At 43.1% G+C, this 11,430-nt stretch overlaps 1 long non-coding RNA gene across 1 annotated transcript; it reads right to left on the bottom strand.

The window, feature by feature from the left end:
* Positions 1-1,594: 1,594 nt before the first annotated feature.
* Positions 1,595-8,672, bottom strand: LOC139356908 (uncharacterized). Its single transcript, XR_011609437.1, has 3 exons — positions 8,613-8,672; positions 7,354-7,438; positions 1,595-1,792 (listed from the first exon to the last, which is right to left on the bottom strand). It is a non-coding gene; the product is annotated as an uncharacterized lncRNA (long non-coding RNA).
* Between the last annotated feature and the right edge of the window lie 2,758 nt (positions 8,673-11,430).

The raw sequence follows: 11,430 nt of genomic DNA, 5'->3' as shown, positions 1-11,430 counted from the left end.
TGGTCGCTGTTCTTGCTTCTGCTTTCTGTGTTGTAAAATCTGTAGACCTCATACAATACAGGAGATAAGCAAAATAGCCCCCATGGGCTCGGTATCTTCATTTAGGTTTTCAGATTGTTCCTTCCCATCATATGCCCTCTTTCTTTCCTCTTTACTATTCTTCTCTTACAGAGCACTAGAAAGAGGCATTAAAAACCATCTAGCAGGGCTGGGCATGGTAGCTCAAGCCTGTAATCCTAGCACTTTGGGAGGCTGAGGTGGGTAGATCACCTGAGGTCAGGAGTTCAAGACCAGCCTGACCAACATGGAGAAACCCCATCTCTACTAAAAATACAAAATTAGCTGGGCGTGGTGGTGTGTGCCTGTAATCCCAGTTACTTGGGAGGCTGAGGCAGGGGAATCACTTGAACCCAGGAGGCAGAGGTTGCAGTGAGCCGAGATCATGCCATTGCACTCCAGCCTGGGCAACAAGAGTGAAACTCCATCTCAAAAAAAAAAAAAAAAAAAAAGCCATCTAGCAGGCTGAGTGCAGTGGCTCATGCCTGTAATCCCAGCACTCTGGGAGGCCGAGACAGGCAGATCATGAGGTCAGGAGATTGAGGCCATCCTGGCTAACATGGTGAAATCCCATCTTTACTGAAAATACAAAAAATTAGTCGGAAGTGGTGGCACATGCCTGTAGTCCTAGCTACTCGGGAGGCTGAGGCAGGAGAATCACTTGAACCCAGGAGGCAGAGGTTGCAGTGAACCGAGATCGTGCTACTGCACTCCAGCCTGTGACAAAGCAAGACTCCATCTCAAACAAAAACAAAAACAAAACAAAGAACAAGTTAATGCAACGATGTCACATCTGTGTTCAACTCTGTTTAGAAAACACAGGTTAGACTAAGCATGGCTTTCTTTGCATCTGCTCTCTAATCTGCTCTCTCTAATCTGGCTGCTACTTATTTTTGTAGTCCTTTTTGAGCATTCAACAGATATTATAGTTATTGGGGGCTTTTTTATGAGTCAGACTCAGCAGACAGATGGAAGGAAATTCTAAAAGTCTGGGAAAAAACATCTTTATGTGAGAAAAAATTACAATTGACTAACATCAAGTACCCTTTCTGGGAGTGTTTATATTCAGAAAGAGGTTTCATTTCTTTTTACCTGAAAAGAACAGCTATAATAGTGGAATTTCGGCCAGTGTGACTTGTCAGGAGAGGAGGTCTATTTGGGGACAGGTATACCCTCCCAAAGTCACTCAAATCATGCAATGGAGGCAGCGCTTTCCTTGTCCGGGCAGAGTTCTTTCCAAAGGGTAGGCCCCAGTGGCAAGATGCTTTCCAGCTTTATCTTGAGATAAGAAGGAGACGGGACCCCTGATGGGACTTGACCCTTGTGTAACTTTGCAGAAAAGAGAAGAGAGCAACAGTGGGAAGAACTTGACCCATTCATGGCCATCTGGGTGGTGGAGCAGGTGTCTCCAGGTGTGTTCAGGTTGCCACGTCAATAAGCACGTCAGCCTGCACCTACCCTGCTGTTTCCAGAGAAACCCTTTCCTCTTCCTGGTGTCCTTTGCTCTGGGATTCAGCTTCCTCCACCATGACTTTGAGTAAGCACAGATCCCACAGAAATCCTTTGCCCTGGACTCTTTCTCTTAGTGTTTAGAAGCACATGTGTAGGTGGGAAGGAAAGACAGTGGAAAGGAATGTCAGATGACTGACTTCAAAGTGTCAACCCAAAGGCCTGTTTCTTCCTAAGTAGGTGGCCATGGCAAATGCTCTACCTTCCCAGGCTTCAGTTTCTTAATCTGAAAGTGAGGATAACGATAGACTCTTCAGAGGGTTGTAGGAGGATTAAATGAAATCACACATGAAAATGCTTTAGCACAGTGGTAAATGCTTAATTAATAGTAGCTTGGATCATTATTCATGCCCTGAAAATTCAGGATATGAGACCAATCAATTCTTAGGGAGGCTCATGGACCTGGCATGCACCTGTCTCCCACCACTGGCTCCCTGGGAGGCCCAAAGTCTACTTTGCATATTTCCTAGCAGAGAAGTCGCTTTATCTGTGGGGTAAAGTCCCCCACTGCAGGAGGGAATTCAGGAGGCGGAACAGAATGGGTGTTGGATTCCGATCTCTGTGGATGACTCACCTGCTTTGGCTTGGAACTTGCCTATGCAAAATGGGGATAATAAAACATTTCCCCCTTCACTGCCCCACCCTTGTCTCCCAATTTATGAGGCTGGCAGGAACTGATTAGCTTGTAAACTGTTCTGGTCTCCCTTGGAGAGAAACATCTGATGGAGGCAGTGAGGATGGTTACAGTTTTCAGAATTGAAGATTTCAAAGCAACGCTTCCCAATACGTGGAAGTGAAGACTTTGTTATATCTGAACTCAGGCAAGTGTAGGGTACAAATAGTACAGTATTACCTGGGAAGGTCGATCTTGGAGAACCAGTGGTCTTAGGGTTAGTATTTGTGCCTGAATCTATGTGGTAGGATAAACGATTCTCAGACCCTTGGCAACAAGTAACTTTTATTCAAAACTTTGTGGTCAGGGCACAGGCTCTGAGTTGGACTCTCAGGTTTGAATTCCAGCTGAACTGTTGCTAGCTGTGTGATCCTGGGCCAGTGTGCTAATCTTTCTGAACCTCAGTTTCCTCATATGTAAAATAGAAGTAATAACAATATCTAACTCATAGGATTGTTTTCAATATGAAATGAGTTTAAAAAATCCAAAGCTTGAACAGAGTGCCTGACATAGTAAAGGCTTGGTAAGTATTAGCTTTTATCCATCTATACATCAGCCTATCCATCTATATCATCATGATGTGGACTGAGCAGTGCTGTGTAGAAGAATCTGGGATTTGAAACGGTTATACCCTGAGTTCCAATCCTGCCTGACTACTCAGAAGTTTTGTGACCTCTGGGCCTTTGCACATACTGTCCCTCAGTTTCTGTATCTAATGGCCGAAAGATGATCATACCTAAATAAGCTGTATAAAATACAAAAACATCTTTAAAGTGTCAAAGAGCTAACAAGACACTGAGGAAGACTGGCTGAGATCTGGGAAAAGACACGATCTTAGAGAGGTAAGCCCAATATCCCAGGCTGCTTTTGTCCAGAAACGTTGGCTGGTGTTGAATAGGCACTAAATGATTGAGCTGTAATTTTTTTTTTTTTTTTTTTTTTTTTTGAGACGGAGTCTCGCTCTGTCGCCCAGGCTGGAGTGCAGTGGCCGGATCTCAGCTCACTGAAAGCTCCGCCTCCCGAGTTTACGTCATTCTCCTGCCTCAGCCTCCCGAGTAGCTGGGACTACAGGCGCCCGCCACCTCGCCCGGCTAGTTTTTTGTATTTTTTAGTAGAGACGGGGTTTCACCGGGTTAGCCAGGATGGTCTCGATCTCCTGACCTCGTGATCCGCCCGTCTCGGCCTCCCAAAGTGCAAGGATTACAGGCTTGAGCCACCGCGCCCGGCCGATTGAGCTGTAATTTTGTCAGCCTGTAGAGATCTGAGAGGGAACTAGAGTAGGATTTTGAATCGCATAAAAAGTAGAGATTCTGGTAAACCATTCTAATTTTTAGCTGAGATCCAGAAAGCCCATACTTCAGGAAAAAGGGTGAAATGAAAGTAAACCAACTCTAGCTTGAACTGTGGCTGGTCTTTGAGTCATCAGGGTAGCCCAGAAAATCTCAATGTTTTGAATTTGATTAAATCATCTGAGACAGTCAGTGGCCTCAGGTGTTTGACAGAAGCTAATGACAATCTCCTTTGGAAGAACAGAACATCATCCTTAGCCTCAAATTATTTTAATAATTATGTTTTAAAACACAGTATACAATAAGCAATGAAAGATATCTAGGCACGTGAAAAGACAAGACATTGCCTTGTCACGCCTGTAATCCCAGTACTTTGGGAGGCCAAGGTGGGCAGATCACAAGGTCAGAAGTTCAAGACCAGACTGACCAACATGGTGAAACCCCGTCTTTACTAAAAATACAAAAATTAGCCGGGCGTGGTAGCGCATGCCTGTAATCCCAGCTACTGGGGAGGCTGAGGCCAGCGGACCACCTGAGGTCAGGAGTTTGAGACCAGCCTGACCAACATAGTGAAACCCCGTCTTTACTAAAAATCAAAAATTAGCCAGGTGTGGTGGCGCATGGGTGTAATCCCAGCACTCTGGGAGGCTGAGGTGGGCGGATCACCTGAGGTCAGGGGTTTGAGACCAGCCTGGCCAACATGGTGAAACCTGTCTTTACTAAAAATACAAAAATTAGCCAGGGCTGGTGGTGCATGCCTGTATCCCCAGCTACTGGGGAGGCTAAGGCAGGAGAATCACTTGAACCCAGGAGGCAGAGGTTGCAGTGAGCCAAGATCATGCCATTGCACTCCAGCCTGGGCGACAGAGCAAGACTCCATCTCAAAAAAAAAAAAAAAAAAAAAAAAAAAGACGAGACACCATGAGCAAGAGTCAACAGAAACAACTGACAGCAGAAACAGATCCATAGGAACTACTGTTGATGGAATTAACATAGACCAATCAGAAAACAACCATGCTTACTACATTCGAGGAGATACAAGTTGGAAGATGTTGTCAGAAAACGGGAAAGTGATAAAAAGTGTTAGCATATTTGAAAAAGAACCAAAGAGAAATTCCATAACTGAAAAATGTAAGAACCAAAACTAAGAATGCAATGGATGGTTTTAGTGTTAGATTAGACACAGCTAAAGAAAAAATAGCAACGAACAGTAAAGGTCAAAACAAGTCAAAAGACAATCTTTTAAAGTAAAGTATGGGGAATTAAAAAGGCAGGAAATAGAGAAGTAAATGACATGAAATGTCTAACTTAAGATTAATTACAGTCTCAGAAGGAAAAAGACAATGGATTTCAGGTTATGTTTGAAGATAATGACTAAAAAAGGTGCCAGAGGCCAGGTGGAGTGGCTCACACCTGTAATTCCAGCACTGTGGGAGGCCGAGGTGGGCAGATCACCTGAGGTCAGGAGCTCGAGACCAGCCTGGCTAACATGGAGAAACCCTGTGTCTACTGAAAATACAAAATTAGCCAGGCATGGTGGCACATGCCTGTAATCCCAGCTACTCGGGAAGCTGAGGCATGAGAATTGCTTGAACCCAGGAGGTGGAGGTTGCGGTGAGCTGAGATCACACCATTGCACTCCAGCCTGGGCAACAAGAGCGAAACTGTCTCAAAACAAAACAAAACAAAACAACAAAACAGGTGCCAGAGATGAGAATACATTTCTTCACAGACACAAGAAGCCCAACAATTCTCTTTTGTTTAAAGAAGCCCAAGAATAAACAGGAAGAAATCCACACCTACTGATGAAACTGCTCCAGTGATTCCTATTCTTGGAACATTCTTGCACAATGCCCATTCTAGCTGAATCTTATCCAAGGGTACATCTTATCTTACATCTAAAGTAAACTAAAATACTTCACGTTTCTCCTCCTCTCCCCAATTTTGAGTTAGGTGGACCCTCCTCTTTATTCCCAAAACATCCTAGGTTTACTTGGATTTTCTAGCAAATCATACTTTCCTCAATTTTTTTTTTTTTTTTTCCAGAGACATAGTCTTTCTCTGTTGCCCAGGCTAGAGTGCAGTGGCATGATCTTGGCTCACTGCAACCTCTACCTCCCGGGTTCAAGCAATTCTCCTGCCTGAGTTGGTGGGATTACAGGCGCACGACACCACACCTGGCTAATTTTTGTGTTTTTAGTAGAGACGGGGTTTCACCGTGTTGGCCATCTTGGTCTTGACCTCCTGATCTCGTGATCCACCCTCCTCAGTCTCCCAAAGTGCTGGGATTATCGGCATGAGCCACCGTGCCTGGCCTGACATTGCCTGTTTTATCTTGTCTCTTACACCAGACTGAGAGCTCTCGGAGGGTAGGGAATGTGTCTTTATTGTGGTTCCCCAGCATCTCAGCACAGAGCCTGGCGCACAGAAAAGTACTAGAAAATGTCTGTCCAAGAATTAAAGTTGTCTAAATTCTTTGAGCCTCAGTTTTCTCATCCACAAAATGGGGACAACAAAACCAACCTCATGCATTCTCTACACGATTGTGAGAATTAAATCAGAAGAAACTGGTGTACCAGACATTTCTTGACATAGTAATGATATATAGTTGAACTCTCTAAGCCTCTGTTTTTTTGTCAAATGGAGACAATAATACCCATTGGGTCATTTTTATTATGGGCTGAGACAAGCTATCAAGCATGTCATAGTTGACAGCGAGGGTTAAATGAACTAAAAGGATGCCCATTTGTTGAATTCCTCTGATGTGTCATTGGCTGTGTTAGGAGATTTATATTCATTATCTCATTTGCAAGTAGATGAAAACATGAAGCATATAGTTCTTTTCTTCACTCTTAGATGCCTGAGAACTAAAAGTCTTACAGAGACCTCATCATAGAACTGTCCTGGAGGAAGAGGAAGGAGAAAGAGAAAACATGTTTTATATCCTGGGGGAAGCTCTTGATTTTTAAGCTCTGCTCCAAGCTCTGGGCTGAAGTAGAGAGCGATGACTTTGCAGAGCAGGATTACCTCTTGTATGCTCAGTCAATTAAAACATTTTTTTTTGGATGATGCAAAAGTCTGCAAGGCCATAAAGCCAGAGGGATGGTTAGTAATTCTGGCCTAATGTTACTCTTCCTATAATCAGTAACCTTCCCAGAAATAAATATCCAGTTCAATAAAATATCCAGTTCAGTAAAAACCATCCCCTTCTAGAAACAAGAAGGGGTACATGGTCAAAATCTCATGAGGCTGATTTGAAAGAACCCAAAGCCCTGTTCTCCGTTGTTTTAGGCCAGCAACTGCTGGTGCACATTTTGTGTAGGCATTGTGTGGCACACCCATCTGATTTTTACAGCACTTACAGGTTGTATTAATTTGTGTTTTACTAGATGCTAAAGTTTCAGAAATCCTAAAATTTCAGAGGTTTAACACAATAGAAGTTCATTTTTCTCTCACTTTGTCCAATGAAGTTGTTATTAGTCAATGGATAGTTTTCCTCCATACGGTGACTCAGGGATCCAGGCCTGAATGATGACACACATCACTTCTGTTCATGTCCTAGTGGCAGAAGTTGGTCCCATGGCTGCACCTGGGTGCAAGGGGACTGGAAAATGGAACCCAGGTTTGGACAGCTGCTTTTAAGCAACAACTTCATACTATGGAAGGGGAGGCATCCATTTTGGGTAGACAGCAATAACTTTTAGAAATGTATTATCATTATCATCATCATCATCATCATCATCATCATCATCATCATCATCATTATTATTCCCTACCCCCATTTTTGGGTGAGGAAACTGAGATTTCAATGTTTAGGTAACTTACCCAAGATCCATAGCTAGTAAGTGGTAGAAGCAGAATTTGAACTCAGGTAATCTGGTGGAAAATCCCATGTGCTTGGTACTGTAACCTGATAGCACACAATGATGAATAAGATGTAGTCATTCTCCCCAGAGCCCCGCAGGGAAAAGGTTATGTCACACATGCCCGTAAGAAGTGCTTACACAGTCATTCTAAGTCAGAGCTTAGCTTCCACCTTCAAAAAGAAGCTTTCCCTGCTGCCCTTATCTTCTAGCCATGCAGCACCCCCCGACACTCTGTCTCATATACCCCATGTATTTTCTTCATCGTGCTATCACCATCTGAAATCATACACACATTTTTTTCTTTGTGTGTTGACTATCTCCCCAACTATAATATAAACTCCCTGAAAGCAGGGACCTGTCTATCTTGTTAGTATCCCAGTGCCCACCATAGAATCTGGCATAGAGTAAATCTTTGATCAATTTTTGTGAAATAAATGAGCAGATATATCTACCAAGTGCTGCTGAAGCAGATACATTCATTTACTCATTCTCACGTTCATTCTCTCACGTACTTGTGGAGTCACATACTCATTCATTCATTCATCCATTCATCTGTAGACTCTCAAAAGTCAGGGCCTCATCTGGGGATAAAGAGATGATAGTTCTTGGTCTAAGAGTAGCTTGGGAAACCCTGAAAGACCTCCTGTAGGTGGTGATGTTAGAGCTGCAGGGAGTATTTTTGGGTTGGGGAAAGGGGTGTCATATTACTTCTTTGGACACTTACATTTTCACTTGATCTATTCCCAAATGCATTGCTCTCACTACCTTTGTAAACTACCGTTGTTGGGAAGAAGACCAGCCTGGCTACCATTTTATGACTGCAAAGCTCCTGAATGTTACAAAGAATCTAAGGAATACGTAATAGATTCACCATGGCACAAAGTGGGCTGGTCATTTCTGTCTCAGAGGGGAGCAATGGCGGGTTCCAGCTTCATAGCAAAGTGCTGGTAGCTTTTGTTAGTCTATAATTAAGTGACTCAGCCACCCATGTGACGGTCAGCCCATCTCAAATTCCTGATGCTACAGCAATGCCAATGTCACAGCTGTAAGCATGAGTGGAGTGTCCCCAAGGAACAGTACTCAATGTGTTCCTTAAAAATCTGAGTTGCATTCTCCAGTTTTCTTTTTGGACAAGCCAAGCCAATGAGTATGGTAGCGGTAGCTATGCCAATTCCTTGTACCAATAAATGTGCTTATATTATGTCACGAATGACATACCTGACAGAATCAAAGTTAGGTTTGGCTGCTGGAGAATGAAATAGTTGATCTTTTCCCATGAGAGGGTACTCCAGCCCTGGCATTTTTGAGGTCTGTTGCTGATGGAAGCTTAGAGAACAGGCTTAGAGCAAAGAGCCAGGTGTTCCAAAGGTTGTTCACATCTTCTTTGGGATGCTTTTTATTAAAAAAAAAAAAAAAAGAAAAAAAAGAAAAACTTTATAGTAAAATTTCCATGTGTGAAATTTAGAAAAATACAAACATGCAAAAAATGCACACACAAAAAAGTAAAAATCATGCCCATTTCTGAGAGTCCAGAAGTAATCAACTTAATTTGATGCCTATTCTTTCATTCTCTCTCTCTCTCTCTGCATGTATGTATGCGTGTGTCTTTTTCCAAAAATGGGAGCCTCACCTCTTTGCAAACTTCTGTTTTCACCCAATAACACATTGTATACACCATTTCATTTCATTTGATCTGTCATCCTCTATGAGACTATTTTTGTTGGTTACTGATTATTCTATGATACGGAGGCATCCTTGTTTATTTGAAAAAGCCCCTTTGGGGTGGGCATTTAAGTTGCTTATCATCTTTCCCATGAAAACATATGACTGAATGATTATTTATGAGGCTAGGTATTGAGTCAAATGATGTGGAGCTTTAATTTAATTTAATTTTTTTGAGACAGAGTCTTGCTCTGTTGCCCAGGCTGGAATATAATACCATGATCTTGGCTCACTGCAACTTCTGCCTCCCAGGTTCAAGTGATTCTTGTGCCTCAGCAGCCCAAGTAGCTGGCATTACAGGCATGTCCCACTACCCCCAAGTAATTTTTGTATTTTTTGTAGAGATGGGGTTTCACCATGTTGGCCAAGCTGGTCTTGAACTCCTGGCCTCAAGTGATCCACCTACTTTGGCTTCCCAAAGTGCTGGGATTACAGGTGTGAGCCATCATGCCTGGCCTGGTGTGCACCTTTTAAATCATGGCATTTTTTTTTCACCAGCAAAATGGAGAAACTCTAGTAATCTAGCTGTGCAAATTGAAATAAAAGTTAATTTAAAGTGTGTGTGGGTGGAGAGGCTGAGTGTAATCTTATGAGTGTAATCTTATGATTAGCTGTAAATACAAAAATTAAATGCTCTTTTCTTTGAATAGATCTACTGCAAGGGGGTCATTTTGACCGCAATATTTTCTTCTAATGGAAAACAATAGAGATATTCACCTGGGAAGTAGTAGGTAGTGGAAACACCGGATTTTCCCTCCTTTCAGGATGCTTAGGTCTATGCTTTCGCATGTGAACATTTTTGTGAACTTTTAAGTGGGCTTGGAAACCTTCTGCTTTATTTGAGAGATCCTTTCTCTAGGACTGGGTTCTCCTAGACTTTACTGATATAATACATACCCATTTATTCCTTTCATCTTCTCCAAGAAGAGAAATGCACACAAAGGCAAAGGAAGCAGCTTCTTGGGCTATCAGCAGATGTGTCTTCTTCTTTTTTTTTTTTTTGAGATGGACTCTTGCTCTGTCGCCCATGCTGGAGAGCAGTGGCCCAATCTTGGTTCACTGCAATCTCTGCCTCCCAGGTTCAAGTGATTCTCCTGCCTCAGCCTCCCGAGTGGCTGGGATTACAGGCACCTGCCACCATGCCTGGCTAATTTTTGTATTTTTAATAGACATGGTGTTTCGCCATGTTGGCCAGGCTGGTTTCAAACTCCTGACCTTAGGTGATCCACTCACCTTGGCCTCCCAAAGTGGTGGGATTACAGGCATGAGCCACTGCCTCCAGCCCAGATATATCGTCTTCACAGGACATGCGTGTTCTTGAGGAGGGCTGAGAACGATTCCCAGCTACTGTACAGGACCAGTGGCTTGTATCAGCAGTCACAGTGAGATGCAGGGTTTTCATGGCTATGAGGAGTTTACTCTCTCAACAACCATGTCCACCTTCATAGTCAAAGGCAGTTCTTTCCCAACCCAGTCTTATGATAGGATTTCCTCCCATTTATAGGATACACACTATATGCCAGGCAGGTTGCATTCATCAACTTGCAAGGTAGACATTTGTATTTCTATTTTGCAGATGAAGAGAGAGAAACTGAACGAAGTGAATGACTTGCCCAGGGTCACACATTTAGGAAGTGGATGAGCCAGGATTCTGATTCAGCTCCATCTGATTCCAGAGCCCCTAAACGCTCGCCTGTGTGCCTCATTGCCACTGTGACTTGTTACTATTCCTGTAACTTTGAACTCATCAGAGGTGGGTAGATTTTGACAAAGGGATTGTTATTTTTCGTTGTCTGTGTTTTATGGCTCCAGCAATGCCATTTTTCTGCCAATCATATATGTTAATGTTCTGAAAAACTTGGTTTTATGGATATAACCGAAGAATCCTGAGGACATATAAGCAAATCTCTTTATCTAAAAATGTGGGCTGGGGGCGATGACTCACACCTGTAATCCCAGTGCTTTGGGAGGCTGAGGTGGGAGGGTGGCTTGAGGCCAGGTATTTGAGACCAACCTGGGCAACACAGGGAGACCCTGTATGTAAAAATAATTTTAAAAATTAACCAGGCATGATGGTGTATGCCTGTAGTCCCAGCTACTTGGGGGGTTGAAATGGGAGGATTGTTTGAGCCCAGGAATTCAAGGTTATAGTGAGCTATGATCATGCCACTGAACTCCAGCCTGGGTAGCAGAATGAGACCTTGTCTCTCTAAAAAAAAAATAAAAAATAAAAAATAAATTTGGGCTTCTGGTTCTGGTTGCCATGAAGAGAGGGACCTACTCATCCTTCAGGAATGAGCTCTGGGCTCTCTGG

The sequence above is a fragment of the Macaca nemestrina genome, chromosome 1 (assembly GCF_043159975.1).
Source record: "Macaca nemestrina isolate mMacNem1 chromosome 1, mMacNem.hap1, whole genome shotgun sequence".
NCBI classification, from domain to species: domain Eukaryota; kingdom Metazoa; phylum Chordata; class Mammalia; order Primates; family Cercopithecidae; genus Macaca; species Macaca nemestrina.
Note: the sequence above shows the minus strand (reverse complement) of the source record. Positions and strands in the feature narration are given on the sequence as shown.